The sequence below is a fragment of the Oncorhynchus nerka genome, linkage group LG27, assembly GCF_034236695.1.
Source record: "Oncorhynchus nerka isolate Pitt River linkage group LG27, Oner_Uvic_2.0, whole genome shotgun sequence".
Taxonomy (NCBI): domain Eukaryota; kingdom Metazoa; phylum Chordata; class Actinopteri; order Salmoniformes; family Salmonidae; genus Oncorhynchus; species Oncorhynchus nerka.
Genome location: NC_088422.1, coordinates 90,737,723 through 90,749,834, shown reverse-complemented (window position 1 = coordinate 90,749,834; position 12,112 = coordinate 90,737,723). Strand labels below are relative to the sequence as shown.

Genomic DNA, 12,112 nt, shown 5'->3' with positions numbered 1-12,112 from the left:
TATGGTTGAAAAGCATATTTTGAAAATCTGAGATGACGGTGTTGTTAACAAAAGGCTAAGCTTGAGAGCCAATATATTTATTTCATTTCATTTGCGATTTTCATGAATAGTTAACGTTGCGTTATGGTAATGAGCTTGAGGCTATAATTACACTCCCGGATACAGGTTTTTTTCTTAGCCAAACGTGATGAACAAAACGGAGCGATTTCTCCTACACAAATAATATTTTTGGAAAAACTGAACATTTGCTATCTAACTGAGAGTCTCCTCATTGAAAACATCCGAAGTTCTTCAAAGGTAAATGATTTTATTTGAATGCTTTTCTTGTTTTTGTGAAAATGTTGCCTGCTGAATGCTAGGCTTAATGCTATGCTAGCTATCAATACTCTTACACAAATGCTTGTTTTGCTATGGTTGAAAAGCATATTTTGAAAATCTGAGATGACAGTGTTGTTAACAAAAGGCTAAGCTTGAGAGCCAATATATTTATTTCATTTCATTTGCGATTTTCATGAATAGTTAACGTTGCGTTATGGTAATGAGCTTGAGGCTATAATTACACTCCCGGATACGGGTTTTTTTCTTAGCCAAACGTGATGAACAAAACGGAGCGATTTCTCCTACACAAATAATATTTTTGGAAAAACTGAACATTTGCTATCTAACTGAGAGTCTCCTCATTGAAAACATCTGAAGTTCTTCAGAGGTAAATTATTTTATTTGAATGCTTTTCTTGTTTTTGTGAAAATGTTGCCTGCTGAATGCTAGGCTTAATGCTAGGCTAGCTATCAATAATCTTACACAAATGCTTGTTTTGCTATGGTTGAAAAGCATATTTTGAAAATCTGAGATGACAGTGTTGTTAACAAAAGGCTAAGCTTGAGAGCCAATATATTTATTTTATTTCATTTGCGATTTTCATGAATAGTTAACGTTGTTTTATGCTAATGAGCTTGAGGCTATAATTACGATCCCGGATACGGGATTGCTCATCGCAACAGGTTAATAACATGTCTGGTATATGAACACAGTGCAGACTAATGTCCTGCAGCCTCCTTAATAACATGTCTGGAATATGAACACAGAGCAGACTAATGTCCTGCAGTCTCCTTAATAACATGTCTGGTATATGAACACAGAGCAGACTAATGTCCTGCAGCCTCCTTAATAACATGTCTGGTATATGAACACAGAGCAGACTAATGTCCTGCAGTCTCCTTAATAACATGTCTGGTATATGAACACAGAGCAGACTAATGTCCTGCAGTCTCCTTAATAACATGTCTGGTATATGAACACAGAGCAGACTAATGTCCTGCAGTCTCCTTAATAACATGTCTGGTATATGAACACAGAGCAGACTAATGTCCTGCAGCCTCCTTAATAACATGTCTGGTATATGAACACAGAGCAGACTAATGTCCTGCAGTCTCCTTAATAACATGTCTGGTATATGAACACAGAGCAGACTAATGTCCTGCAGTCTCCTTAGTAACATGTCTGGTATATGAACACAGAGCAGACTAATGTCCTGCAGTCTCCTTAATAACATGTCTGGTATATGCTAGGTAAAGCTCCGCCTTATCTCAGTTCACTGGTCACGATGGCAACACCCATCCGTAGCACACGCTCCAGCAGGTGTATCTCACTGATCATCCCTAAAGCCAACACCTCATTTGGCCGCCTTTCGTTCCAGTACTCTGCTGCCTGTGACTGGAACGAACTGCAAAAATCGCTGAAGTTGGAGACGTTTATCTCCCTCACCAACTTCAAACATCAGCTATCCGAGCAGCTAACCGATCGCTGCAGCTGTACATAGTCTATTGGTAAATAGCCCACCCATTTTCACCTACCTCATTCCCATACTGTTTTTATACTGTTTTTTTATTTATTTATTTACTTTTCTGCTCTTTTGCACACCAATATCTCTACCTGTACATGACCATCTGATCATTTATCACCCCAGTGTTAATCTGCAAAATTGTATTATTCGCCTACCTCCTCATGCCTTTTGCACACATTGTATATAGACTGCCCATTTTTTTTCTACTGTGTTATTGACTTGTTAATTGTTTATTCCATGTGTAACTCTGTGTTGTCTGTTCACACTGCTATGCCTTATCTTGGCCAGGTCGCAGTTGCAAATGAGAACTTGTTCTCAACTAGCCTACCTGGTTAAATAAAGGTGAAATAAAATAAATAAAAATGAACACAGAGCAGACTAATGTCCTGCAGCCTCCTTAATAACATGTCTGGTATATGAACACAGAGCAGACTAATGTCCTGCAGTCTCCTTAATAACATGTATGGTATATGAACACAGTGCAGACTAATGTCCTGCAGCATCCTTAATAACATGTCTGGTATATGAACACAGAGCAGACTAATGTCCTGCAGTCTCCTTAATAACATGTCTGGTATATGAACACAGAGCAGACTAATCACCTGCAGTCTCCTTAATAACATGTCTGGTATATGAACACAGAGCAGACTAATGTCCTGCAGTCTCCTTAATAACATGTCTGGTATATGAACAGAGCAGACTAATGTCCTGCAGCCTCCTTAATAACATGTCTGGTATATGAACACAGAGCAGACTAATGTCCTGCAGTCTCCTTAATAACATGTCTGGTATATGAACACAGAGCAGACTAATGTCCTGCAGTCTCCTTAATAACATGTCTGGTATATGAACACAGAGCAGACTAATGTCCTGCAGTCTCCTTAATAACATGTCTGGTATATGAACACAGAGCAGACTAATGTCCTGCAGTCTCCTTAATAACATGTCTGGTATATGAACACAGAGCAGACTAATGTCCTGCAGCCTCCTTAATAACATGTCTGGTATATGAACACAGAGCAGACTAATGTCCTGCAGTCTCCTTAATAACATGTCTGGTATATGAACACAGAGCAGACTAATGTCCTGTAGTCTCCTTAATAACATGTCTGGTATATGAACACAGAGCAGACTAATGTCCTGCAGTCTCCTTAATAACATGTCTGGTATATGAACACAGAGCAGACTAATGTCCTGCAGCCTCCTTAATAACATGTCTGGTATATGAACAGAGTAGACTAATGTCCTGCAGCCTCCTTATTAACATGTCTGGTATATGAACACAGAGCAGACTAATGTCCTGCGGTCTCCTTAATAACATGTCTGGTATATGAACACAGAGCAGACTAATGTCCTGCAGCCTCCTTAATAACATGTCAGGTATATGCACAGAGTAGACTAATGTCCTGCAGCCTCCTTAATAACATGTCTGGTATATGAACACAGAGCAGACTAATGTCCTGCAGCCTCCTTAATAACATGTCTGGTATATGAACACAGAGCAGACTAATGTCCTGCAGTCTCCTTAATAACATGTCTGGTATATGAACACAGAGCAGACTAATGTCCTGCAGTCTCCTTAATAACATGTCTGGTATATGAACACAGAGCAGACTAATGTCCTGCAGTCTCCTTAATAACATGTCTGGTATATGAACACAGAGCAGACTAATGTTCTGCAGCCTCCTTAATAACATGTCTGGTATATGAACACAGAGCAGACTAATGTCCTGCAGCCTCCTTAATAACATGTCTGGTATATGAACACAGAGCAGACTAATGTCCTGCAGTCTCCTTAATAACATGTCTGGTATATGAACACAGAGCAGACTAATGTCCTGCAGTCTCCTTAATAACATGTCTGGTATATGAACACAGAGCAGACTAATGTTCTGCAGCCTCCTTAATAACATGTCTGGTATATGAACACAGAGCAGACTAATGTCCTGCAGCCTCCTTAATAACATGTCTGGTATATGAACAGAGTAGACTAATGTCCTGCAGCCTCCTTATTAACATGTCTGGTATATGAACACAGAGCAGACTAATGTCCTGCAGTCTCCTTAATAACATGTCTGGTATATGAACACAGAGCAGACTAATGTCCTGCAGCCTCCTTAATAACATGTCTGGTATATGAACACAGAGCAGACTAATGTCCTGCAGTCTCCTTAATAACATGTCTGGTATATGAACACAGAGCAGACTAATGTCCTGCAGCCTCCTTAATAACATGTCTGGTATATGAACACAGAGCAGACTAATGTCCTGCAGTCTCCTTAATAACATGTCTGGTATATGAACACAGAGCAGACTAATGTCCTGCAGTCTCCTTAATAACATGTCTGGTATATGAACACAGAGCAGACTAATGTCCTGCAGTCTCCTTAATAACATGTCTGGTATATGAACACAGAGCAGACTAATCACCTGCAGTCTCCTTAATAACATGTCTGGTATATGAACACAGAGCAGACTAATGTCCTGCAGTCTCCTTAATAACATGTCTGGTATATGAACACAGAGCAGACTAACGTCCTGCAGCCTCCTTAATAAAATGTCTGGTATATGCACAGAGTAGACTAATGTCCTGCAGCCTCCTTAATAACATGTCTGGTATATGAACACAGAGCAGACTAATGTCCTGCAGTCTCCTTAATAACATGTCTGGTATATGAACACAGAGCAGACTAATGTCCTGCAGTCTCCTTAATAACATGTCTGGTATATGAACACAGAGCAGACTAATGTCCTGCAGTCTCCTTAATAACATGTCTGGTATATGAACACAGAGCAGACTAATGTCCTGCAGTCTCCTTAATAACATGTCTGGTATATGAACACAGAGCAGACTAATGTCCTGCAGCCTCCTTAATAACATGTCTGGTATATGAACACAGAGCAGACTAATGTCCTGCAGTCTCCTTAATAACATGTCTGGTATATGAACACAGAGCAGACTAATGTCCTGCAGCCTCCTTAATAACATGTCTGGTATATGAACAGAGTAGACTAATGTCCTGCAGCCTCCTTATTAACATGTCTGGTATATGAACACAGAGCAGACTAATGTCCTGCAGTCTCCTTAATAACATGTCTGGTATATGAACACAGAGCAGACTAATGTCCTGCAGCCTCCTTAATAACATGTCAGGTATATGAACACAGAGCAGACTAATGTCCTGCAGCCTCCTTAATAACATGTCTGGTATATGAACACAGAGCAGACTAATGTCCTGCAGTCTCCTTAATAACATGTCTGGTATATGAACACAGAGCAGACTAATGTCCTGCAGTCTCCTTAATAACATGTCTGGTATATGAACACAGAGCAGACTAATGTCCTGCAGTCTCCTTAATAACATGTCTGGTATATGAACACAGAGCAGACTAATGTCCTGCAGTCTCCTTAATAACATGCCTCCTTAATAACATCTGGTATATGAACACAGAGCAGACTAATGTCCTGCAGTCTCCTTAATAACATGTCTGGTATATGAACACAGAGCAGACTAATGTCCTGCAGTCTCCTTAATAACATGTCTGGTATATGAACACAGAGCAGACTAATGTCCTGCAGTCTCCTTAATAACATGTCTGGTATATGAACACAGAGCAGACTAATGTCCTGCAGCCTCCTTAATAACATGTCTGGTATATGAACACAGAGCAGACTAATGTCCTGCAGCCTCCTTAATAACATGTCTGGTATATGAACAGAGTAGACTAATGTCCTGCAGCCTCCTTAATAACATGTCTGGTATATGAACACAGAGCAGACTAATGTCCTGCAGCCTCCTTAATAACATGTCTGGTATATGAACACAGAGCAGACTAATGTCCTGCAGTCTCCTTAATAACATGTATGGTATATGAACACAGTGCAGACTAACATAATAACATGTCTGGTATATGAACACAGAGCAGACTAATGTCCTGTTCTTAATAACATGTCTGGTATATGAACACAGAGCAGACTAATCACCTGCAGTCTCCTTAATAACATGTCTGGTATATGAACACAGAGCAGACTAATGTCCTGCAGTCTCCTTAATAACATGTCTGGTATATGAACACAGAGCAGACTAATGTCCTGCAGCCTCCTTAATAACATGTCTGGTATATGAACACAGAGCAGACTAATGTCCTGCAGCCTCCTTAATAACATGTCTGGTAAATGAACACAGAGCAGACTAATGTCCTGCAGTCTCATGTCTGGTAAATGAACACAGAGCAGACTAAACATGTCTGGTATATGAACACAGAGCAGACTAATGTCCTGCAGTCTCCTTAATAACATGTCAGGTATATGAACACAGAGCAGACTAATGTCCTGCAGCCTTCTTAATAACATGTCTGCTCTGTGTTCATATACCAGACATGTTATTAAGGAGGCTGCAGGACATTACTGCATTGTTACTGCATTGTCGGAACTAGAAGCACAAGCATTTCGCTACACTCGCATTAACATCTGCTAACCATGTGTATGTGACAAATAACATTTGATTTGATTTGATTTGTATAAGTGAAAGAAAAACAACATGATCTTAAACATATTCCTCCAGTCTAAACCATCAGACCTGTTTTGAGCTGGAGGCTGATAGCTGGGCTGGGTTTCCATGGTGCGGCTGTGTTGGGCAGCGCCGTTACCATGGGGACAAACTGTCGCACGTCACCCATCAGCCTATCCCGGCCGTAGGAGTGAAGTGCCTCGACCACCACAGAGGGCGGGTACACCATGTCTGCTCCAATTACGTGGTAGCCCACCGTCACGTTGGGAGAGCCAAACACAGTCTCCACCTGAGAGAGTGAAATAGGGATTTGTTATCAGGATCAGTAAGCATGATCGATCATCTAATCAACTGGCTGGTTGTAGAGTTGTAGGAGTGGATGTTTTGACTGTTTGTGAAACAGAAGGATAGTGAGAGAGGGAGAACAAGAGAGTCTCATAGAAAGAGAGAACATGGGAATGGGAACATGGGAACATGGGAATGGGAGACGGTATGAGAAAGGGAAGCGAAAACAGAGGACAGAGAGTTGTACATTACACAGAGGACAGGGAGTTGTACATTACACAGAGGACAGGGAGTTGTACATTACACAGAGGACAGAGAGTTGTACATTACACAGAGGACAGGGAGTTGTACATTACACAGAGGACAGGGAGTTGTACATTACACAGAGGACAGGGAGTTGTACATTACACAGAGGACAGAGAGTTGTACATTACACAGAGGACAGGGAGTTGTACATTACACAGAGGACAGAGAGTTGTACATTACACAGAGGACAGGGAGTTGTACATTACACAGAGGACAGGGAGTTGTACATTACACAGAGGACAGAGAGCTGTAACATTACACAGAGGACAGAGAGCTGTAACATTACACAGAGGAAAGAGAGCTGTAACATTACACAGAGGAAAGAGAGTTGTGTGTGGGAGGTGTGTCTGTTTCTGTGACAGAGAGAGGGAGAGAGAGAGAGAGAGAGAGAGAGAGAGAGAGAGGTATAGAGAGAGAGAGGGAGGTATAGAGTGAGAGAGAGAGAGCTGTAACATTACACAGAGGAAGAGAGGGGTACATTAGAGAGGGGTAGGGAAAGAGAGTTGCCAGGGAGGTGTGTCAATCACCACCTTCCGGAGACACCTGAAACCCCAGGGAATACCTAGATAGGAGAGTAATCCTTCTCCCCTCCCCCTTAAAAGACCTAGATGCACTATTGTAAAGTGGCTGTTCCACTGGATGTCATAAGGTGAAAGCACCAATTTGTAAGTCGCTCTGGATAAGAGCGTCTGCTAAATGACTTAAATGTAATGACTTAAATGTAAATGTTAGAGAGAGGGGGGGTAGAGAGAGAGAGAGAGAGAGGTAGAGAGAGTTTGTGTGAGAGAAGTGAAACAGATCAAATCCCTCATCCTTTGATGACAGACAGTCCCCTTGGTTACCACACTGAGAGCCCATACAGTCTTGATATTACCATGAGTCGACAGTATTCCCCTCACAATCAAGCCTTGTTATGAACAGACCCATTCACCATCACTACACCAGCCCAGCCGTTATTCAAAGACTGGGTTTCAGCAAAAGTCGCTGAGTGGTAACGTACCCTCCTAAGTCTATCTGGCCGATGTGAAAGACCATCAATGGATAATCTTGAAGGACTTCAGTCAGTTCAGCATTACACTCTTTTCACCTCAATGAAAATCTTTCATTTAATGGCCAGAAGCTTTCACTTTGTTACAATAGCTTTCCTCTGGTCTTGCCAAATGAAAGTCATTTAATCTGCTGCTCCTCATCGTTCTTTCCGGCCTTCCCCCTCTAGAGCATTCCTAGTAACCATCTCTGCTCTGTAATTAAAAACAAACAAAACATTTTCCCCTGGGACTGACCACTGGATGACTGTAAAATAAATATTTACTCATATTTAGATTAGTGACAACCTAGCTAGCACATTTGGTTCCTTGGAAGTTGTGGGAACATACATTTTAAGGTTGCAGGGAGGTTCTCAGAACATTCTACGATGGTTCCCTGAAAGTTTTCCTGGGAGGTTTTATCAACATTCTGAGAACAGAAATGATAGTTTATTTGAAGGTAAGTAATTGTTTAGAACTCTAAGCATCGATAGGAGACATGGAAATGCATTTGCTCAGGCATTAATCATGCAAGCACATTTATTTTTATGGCACCGCATCAGTGAGATTTGAACCTATGATCTTCTGTTCTCTATGTATGGAATTAGTCCACTGCAACACCTTAGAATGGAGCTATGATGCTATGTTTTTTACTCATGCAAAGCAGTTCATTTCAGTCTATTTAAACAGACCCCATTTCAAAGGAAACAAGCACTAAGATCAGGTGTGGCCAATTAGTGTGCACGGCCAACACACTTAACAAGAGAGGATAGAATGAGAACAGAATGTATAGGTTTTAAAATAACATTCTTTAAACGTTAATGATTTATTTTCGTTTTTTATGGAAGATTTTCTTAAAGTTGTGAGGAACAAGACTTTAAATAGAACCACGAGGAAACCTGCAGAAAATGTTATGCTGAAGTACTGAAATTCCCCCAGAAGAACAATGTTTCTTAACATTCTCTGCCCATTCTGAGAACATTACTTGAAATAGAACCACGAGGAAACGTTATGCTGAAGTACTGAAATCCCACAGAAGAATGTTATTTCTTAATTTTCTCTGAACAATTTGAAAACATTACTTGAAATAGAACCATGAGGAAACGTTATGCTGAAGTACTGAAATTCCCACCTCAGAAACATAATGGTTCTCAAAATGTTGTGTGCTAGCTGGGTATCCTGCACCATTCCCAGAGCATTGTGGGAAGGTTGTATGCAAAATAACCATAGGACAACCACGCTCTCACCAACTTTAAGGAATATATGGTTCTCAGAAAGTTATGTGCTAGCTGGAAAGTGCTACGGTGCGAGAGAGACAGTGGTAGAGAAAGAGAGGGAAAGAGGTAGAGAAAGAGAGAGAAAAAGAGATGGAGAAATAACAGAGGAGAGAGAGAGAGCCTGGAATTCCTGACGGGCCAACCCCAGGCGGTGAGGGTAGCAACATCACTGACCCTCAAAACGGGGGTCCCACAGGGGTGTGTGCTTAGTCACCTCCTGTACTCCCTGTTCACCCACAACTGCGTGGCCATGCACGACTCCAACACAATCATCAAGTTTGCTCACGACACCGACGGTAGTAGGCCTGATCACCGGCGATGATAAGAAAGCCTACAGGGAGGAGGTCAGCGACCTGGCAGTGTGGTGCCGGGACAACAACCTCTCCCTCAACATCAGTCAGACCAATGAACTGATGGTGGACTACAGGAAACAGGGGTGTGAGGACGCCCCCGTCCACATCAACGGGGCTGCAGTAAAGTGGGTCTAAAGTTCCTCGGTGTCCAAATCCCTAAGGACCTACATGGTTCACTCACTGCCAGGTCACTAACCCCCTCCCTGTAGGCACAGCCGTGAAGAAAGCACAACAGCACCTCATCCCCCTCAGGAAAAATAAAAGGTTTGGCATGGGCCCTCAAATCCTCAAAAAGTTCTACAACTGCACCAACTGTTCTGCCTGCGGCTATGGAACTCTGACCTGTTCACCGGACGTGCTACTCTCTAGAGACAGCAGGAGCGGTAGATATACTATGAATGACCGGCTATATAAAGCCAACTGACATTTACTCCTGAGGTACTGACCTGTTGCACTCTCTACAACCACTTATTATTATTTGACCCTGCTGGTCATCTATGAACATTTGAACATCTTTACTATGTTCTGTTATAATTTCCACCCGGCACAGCCGGAAGAGGACTGGCCACCCCTCATAGCCTGGTTCCTCTCTAGGTTTCTTCCTAGGTTCTGGGCTTTCTAGGGAGTTTTTCCTAGCCTAACCTCTACAGTTGTGGCCAAAAGATTTGAGAATGACACAAATATACATTTTCACAAAGTTTACTGCTTCAGTGTCTTTAGATATTTTTGTCAGATGTTACTATCGAATACTGAAGTATAATTACAAGGATTTCACAAGTGTCAAAGGCTTTTATTGACAATTACATGAAGTTGATGCAAAGAGTCAATATTTGCAGTGTTGACCCTTCTTTTTCAAGACCTCTGCAATCTACACTGGCATGCTGTCAATTAACTTCTGGGCCACATCCTGACTGATGGCAGCCCATTCTTGCATAATCAATGCTTGGAGTTTGTCAGAATTTGTGGGGTTTTGTTTGTCCACCCGCCTCTTGAGGATTGACCACAAGTTCTTAATGGGATTAAGGTCTGGGGAGTTTCCTGGCCATGGACCCAAAATATCTATGTTTTGTTCCCCGAGCCACTTAGTTATCACTTTTGCCTTATGGCAAGGTGCTCCATCATGCTGGAAAAGGCTATGTTCATCACCAAACTGTTCCTGGATGGTTGGAAGAAGTTGCTCTCGGAGGATGTGTTAGTACCATTCTTTATTAATGGCTATGTTCTTAGGCAAAATTGTGAGTGAGCCCACTCCCTTGGCTGAGACAATCCCACACATGAATGGTCTCAGGATGGTCAGGATGGTCTCAGGATGCTCCCCTTGTCTTCTCCGGACAAGCTTTTTCCTGATGCCCCAAACAATCGGAAAGGGGATTCATAAGAGAAAATGACTTTACCCCAGTCTTCTGCACACCCAATCCCTGTACCTTTTGCAGAATATCAGTCTGTCCCTGATGTTTTTCCTGGAGAGAAGTGGCTTCTTTGCTGCCCTTCTTGACACCAGGCCATCCTCCAAAAGTCTTTGCCTCACTGTGCGTGCAGATGCACTCACACCTGCCTGCTGCCATTCCCGAGCAAGCTCTATACTGGTATTGCCCTGATCCTGCAGCTGAATCAACTTTAGGAGACGGTCCTGGCGCTTGCTGGACTTTCTTGGGCGCCCTGAAGCCTTCTTCACAACAATTGAATCGCTCTCCTTGAAGTTCTTGATGATCCGATAAATGGTTGATTTAGGTGCAATCTTACTGGCAGCAATATCCTTGTCTGTGAAGCCCTTTTTGTGCAAAGCAATGATGATGGCACGTGTTTCGCATGGTTGACAGAGGAAGAACAATGATTCCAAGCACCACCCTCCTTTGGAAGCTTCCAGTCTGTTATTCGAACTCAATCAGCATGACAGAGTGATCTCCAGCATTGTCCTCGTCAACACTCACACCTGTGTTAACGAGAGAATCACTGACATGATGTCACCTGGTCCTTTTGTGGCAGGGCTGAAATGCAGTGGAAATGTTTTTGGGGGATTCAGTTCATTTGTATGGCAAAGAGGGACTTTGCAATTTATTGCAATTCATCTGATCACTCATAACATTCTGGAGTATATGCAAATTGCCATCATACAAACTGAGGCAGCAGACTTTGGAAAAATTTATATTTGTGTCATTCTCAAAACTTTTGGCCACGACTGTATAAAAGGCTTATTTTCCACCATAATTTGCAAATAAATTAATTAAAAATCCTACAATGTGATTTTCTGGATTTTTTTTCTCATTTTGTCTGTCATAGTTGAAGTGTACCTATGATGAAAATTACAGGCCTCTCTCATCTTTTTAAGTGGGAGAACTTGCACAATTGGTGGCTGACTAAATACTTCTTTGCCCCACTGTAGCGTCATACTTTCTCATGTTCTTCTTATTTCGTATTTATTGTCTGTGATTGTTGGAGCTTATGTTAGTTTAGTGCTACAGTACATTGATTGATTTATTACCGTATCGTTGGGTTTGGAAGAAAGGCATTT

At 41.9% G+C, this 12,112-nt stretch overlaps 1 pseudogene; it reads right to left on the bottom strand.

Annotated features, from left to right (window-relative positions):
- The window catches only part of LOC135565130 (UPF0606 protein KIAA1549L-like), a 38,050-nt pseudogene that overhangs the window by 23,097 nt on the left and 2,841 nt on the right, over window positions 1–12,112 (bottom strand).